At 39.1% G+C, this 5,173-nt stretch overlaps 1 pseudogene; it reads right to left on the reverse strand.

The window, feature by feature from the left end:
- Positions 1-445: 445 nt before the first annotated feature.
- LOC124723969 lies at positions 446-561 on the reverse strand (annotated as a pseudogene).
- Between the last annotated feature and the right edge of the window lie 4,612 nt (positions 562-5,173).

A 5,173-nucleotide genomic window follows, 5' to 3' on the forward strand; every position in this document is an offset into this window, starting at 1 on the left:
CAAGGTATGTTATCTTATTTCACTTCACATTTTACTAAGATTTTTGGTAATTATCGGAGCCCCACATGATATTCAGTAAATCTGTGTGTAATATGTCAGCATATACATCCTTTCCTCCTCTCACCTGATGAATTAAAAGCATGAATGAGAATATAAAAGAAAAATTTTATTATCTAGATCTTTGGGAGTAAAACTAGTCTGCTACTGTGGCAGAATAGTCAACCCTATAAAGCGCGTCTCCTCCCGAACAGACCATGAAGGCCCAACGGTACTGATCGGTCGCCGTGTCATCCTCAGCCCATAGGCGTCACTGGATGCGGATATGGAGGGGCATGAGGTCAGCACACCGCTCTCCCGGCCGTATGTCAGTTTCCGAGACCGGAGCCGCTACTTCTCAGTCAAGTAGCTCCTCAGTTTGCCTCACAAGGGCTGAGTGCACCTCGTTTGCCAACAGCGCTTGGCAGACCGGATGGTCACCCATCCAAGTGCTAGCCTAGCCCGACAGCGCTTAACTTCGGTGATCTTCGGAACCGGTGTTACCACTGCGGCAAGGCCGTTGGCTATAAAGCACGTACCATGTAGCAAAGAGGTTTCTGTTAGCCTTGGGCTATGCTCTCGTACAGGTCGGCACCACAGAATTGGGAGCTTTTGCTCCGACCAGTACTCCTCTATAAATTTCGTTTAAATTCGCCAAATGACATTTGTCCTGCATCCAAATTTAGGCCCCATCTTTTCGCATAGCCAGCTAATGTGCTAATAACCACACTGATCTTTCCCTGGCCCGTTACGTAATCAGGGAAATTCCTTTCACAGTTTTCCAAAAAATGTAACGGGTGCCATCCATTATGCCTTTTTGCCAGATCGAATCATTCTTCACCCTCCAGGAATTTGCTACACATTATTCTGTCAGTGACATAGTTCAGTTTTTCTCCTATATTCCGTTCAAGATCGCTTGCTTTACCTTGAATTTGGGAAGTGTTCCGTTCACACTTCTTTTCCCATGTTGCCACTTGTTTACTCAGTTTCAAAAAATGGTTCAAATTGCTTTAAGCAGTATGGGACTTAACATCTGAGGTCACCTAACTAACCTAAGGTCATCACACACATCCATGCCCGAGGCAGGATTCGAACCTGCGACCGTAGCAGCAGCGCGGTTCCGGACTGAAGCGCCTAGAACCGCTCGGCCACAACGTCCGGCTACTCAGTTTCTTTTCAGACTAATTCACTGTTTGTCTCAATTAAGAAATTTCGGTTTTACATTTGTTTACAATTCGGTTTTGAGGCCGAAAACCTTTTCATCAACTTTTGTTACAATAAGAGGTTCTACAGTTTCTTGAATATTCATTATTTCGGTATCGAAACTATCGCTGATGTCGTTAACCTGACCCTGCATAGTGGCGACGTTGTTATTGATGGTATCTATTTTAGTTTGTAAGTCCTTGATTGCATTACTGACAACACCTACTGTTGAGTCTACTTTTCCGATCTGTTTACTGATTTTAACACTTTGTGTTTTAATTACATCTGCTTGTGTTTTAAGCTGATTGTTAATATTAATACCTTCTGCTGCAATTTGTGCAGACAATATTTTTAACAAATCGTTAATGTTCAGTGGCTTTTCGCTGTCTTGTTCTAAGGTGTCCTCATACTGAGATTCTGCTTCTCGAGTTTCGTTTGGTTCACTTCCGACTTTCGATGAACTGAACATATCCATCGAGTCTTCAACATAAATACTGTCTTCATTTGTGTCGCCTTTCATACCTTCTACATCTACATCTACATCTACATCTACATCCATACTCCGCAAGCCACCTGACGGTGTGTGGCGGAGGGTACCTTGAGTACCTCTATCGGTTTTCCCTTCTATTTCAGTCTCGTATTGTTCGTGGAAAGAAGGATTGTCGGTATGCTTCTGTGTGGGCTCTAATCTCTCTGATTTTATCCTCATGATCTCTTCGCGAGACATACGTAGGAGGGAGCAATATACTGCTTGACTCTTCGGTGAAGGTATGTTCTCGAAACTTTAACAAAAGCCCGTACCGAGCTACTGAGCGTCTCTCCTGCAGAGTCTTCCACTGGAGTTTATATATCATCTCCGTAACGCTTTCGCGATTACTAAATGATCCTGTAACGAAGCGCGCTGCTCTCCGTTGGATCTTCTCTATCTCTTCTATCAACCCTATCTGGTGCGGTTCCCACAGTGCTGAGCAATATTCAAGCAGTGGGCGAATAAGCGTACTGTAACCTACTTCCTTTGTTTTCGGATTGCATTTCCTTAGGATTCTTCCAATGAATCTCAGTCTGGCATCTGCTTTACCAACGATTAAATTTTTTTTTTTAAATTATGAATTTGACCAGCTATGGACCGCATACAACTTAAGACTTATGGTGTTTCTTTTTCTTCCGTTCTTCCCAGTACTTCTTCATTTTCTCGCCAACTGCTCGTCTCTGCTCATCTGTCCACACTCTCTTGGGTCGAGGTTTTGGCGCATCTTCTTCATAGTTTGCGTATTCTATAAGTAGCCCAAAGTTATTCCTGTCACGTATTATTTCTTCTGTAGCACCTATTTTGTTGGCGTCTTTCTTTACTGCTTCTATCCATCCTACGGTGTTTTTCAGCTTACTAACATAATTAAAAATTTTCTTTGTAATTCGTGTTTCTTCCATTCTTTTTAAATGTCCATAAAATTTTAGCCGTCTCTTCCTCATTGTATCTGTGATCTTTTCTGTATTTTTGTATAGGTCTTCATTTCTCCTTTTAATCCACCTGTTTTCCTTGTTTTTCTCAGGACCTAGAATTTTTCTTAATATTTTTCTCTCTCTTTTTTCTAGTTCTCTTAATTCACCTTTCTTATTCAATGTTAGGCACTCTGATCCATGTGTTGCTTGTGTCCTAATAACTGAATTATAATGTTTAATCTTTGCTTGTATGGATATTGATTTCTTATTGTAGTAGTTTTGTGTTAATTTATATGCAAATTCCAACTTTTTTATCCTTTCTTTATTTGTTGTGTTATCCAGTCCATTGGCTTGGATCCACTCCCCCAGGTATTTGAATCTATCAACTCTTTTAATTTTTCCATACTTTGTTTTCATAAACTTTTCTGTATTATGTTTGTGTTCTATATACTCGGTTTTTTCGTAGGATATTTTTAGCCCAGTCTTTTCAGCAATCTCGTGTAACATATCAAGCATAACTGTTGCGTCTGTTCGGTTTTCAGTTATCAATGCCATATCATCCGCAAAGGCTAAACATTTTACTTCAAATTTGTTCTTTCCTTGGCCCATGCTTATACCCTTTGTGCCTCTGTTTTTTAATGTGTTTTCCCATGTTTTTACTACTTTATCTAAAACCACGTTAAAGAGAATTGGGGACAGTCCGTCACCTTGTCGAACTCCTGTTTTGATTTTGAATGGTTCAGAAATTTCGCCTTGAAACTTAATTCTTGATGTTGTATCTGTGAGCGTTTGTTCAACAAGTCTTCTGGTGTTTTCATCTATCCCTGATTCATAAAGTATCTGGAATAGTGTTTGTCTGTCAACTGAGTCGTAGGCCTTCTTGAAGTCTACGAAAGTAACTACTGTATTTTTATTTTGTATAGCTCTCACTCTCAAAATTGTTTTTAAATTAAGAATCTGTTCTGCACATGATCTACCTTTTCTAAATCCTGCTTGATAATCTCCTATATTAGGTCCTGCTTGTTCCTCTATTCTATTTAAAAGTGCTTTAGAAAGTATTTTGTATGTCACTGGTAACAAGGATATGCCCCTGTAGTTGTTGGTGTCTGTTTTATCTCCTTTTTTATGGAGAGGGCGGATCAATGCTTGTTTCCAGTCACTGGGTATGATTCCTTTTGTCCAAATGTCTTTAATTACTTTGTGAATTTTCTGACATGCGGATAAGCCCCCTAGTTTCCACATTTCTGCCACTATCCCATCCTCACCTGGTGCTTTGTTATTCTTCAATGCCTTGATAATCTTTTCTATTTCTTCTACTGTAGGTGGTTCCGACGGTGGATTTTCATGTTGTGGTTTTTGAAATTGTAACCTGTCATTAGGCTCCTCACAATTTAATAGATTTTCAAAGTATTCAGCTAAAATTTGGCAGTTCTCTTTATTGCTTAAAACCATTTTTCTATTTTTATCTTTAAAATGTAAACTTGGTGACTGGAATCCTGTTAAAACTTCTCTGAAAGTCTTATAGAAGTCTCTAGTGTTGTTCCTTTTGAAGTCAGAATCCATTTCTTCTAATCTGTCTTTGTCATATTTTCTTTTCACTGATCTGATGATTTTTGCTGTCTTTTTCCTTTCTTCCTTAAACTCTTCCCAGTATTCGTGTTTCCTATTGCTGTTCCATTTTTTCCATGCCTTTAGTCGATTGTCAATTGCTTCATCACACAGCTCATTCCACCATCTGTGTTTTGGTATTCTTCGTGGCTGTCCCATTTCTTTAACTGACTCTATCATTGTTTCTTTAATTTCTTCCCAATTATCCATTTTTCTTGTGTTTAGTATATGACAGAATTTGTCCTGCTTTTGCAGGAGAAATTTAGTGTTTACTCTTGGAAATCTTCTTGGTTTTGGTTTAGGTTTGTTTGGTTGGAACATGGTCTTTATTTCTGTCAGATAATGATCTGAGTCTATGTTTAGGCCCTTCCTCACTCTGACATCCAAGATTTCCTTGTAGTTGCGAGTCGTTATTGCCACATGGTCCAACTGATATTCACCTTGATTTGGATTAGGTGATACCCACGTTTTTTTCTTTCTTGCAAGTTTCCTGAAACATGTCGACATTAATTTTAGATTAAACTGTCTACAAAAATCTATAAGTCTTTCCCCATTTCTGTTGGTTCTTGCATGTGCTGGATAATCTCCAACTACTGATTTAAATTTTATTTCTTTGCCAACTTGCGCATTAAAGTCTCCCACTAAAACTTTTATATGTTCTTTTGGTAATATGGATTTTTCGTGTTCAAGCATTTCCCAGAAATAATTACTATTAAAAACAGTCTTGACCACAATTTATTTAATAAGGTGACCGGTTTCGACCACTACTGTGGTCATCTTCAGACCATTGAGTAGGAACCTCTTTGTTGGAGAATCACGGAGTAGTGATTATCCAACAAAGAGGTTCCTACTCAATGGTCTGAAGATGACCACAGTAGTGGTCGAA

The sequence above is a fragment of the Schistocerca piceifrons genome, chromosome X, assembly GCF_021461385.2.
Source record: "Schistocerca piceifrons isolate TAMUIC-IGC-003096 chromosome X, iqSchPice1.1, whole genome shotgun sequence".
Lineage (NCBI taxonomy): Eukaryota > Metazoa > Arthropoda > Insecta > Orthoptera > Acrididae > Schistocerca > Schistocerca piceifrons.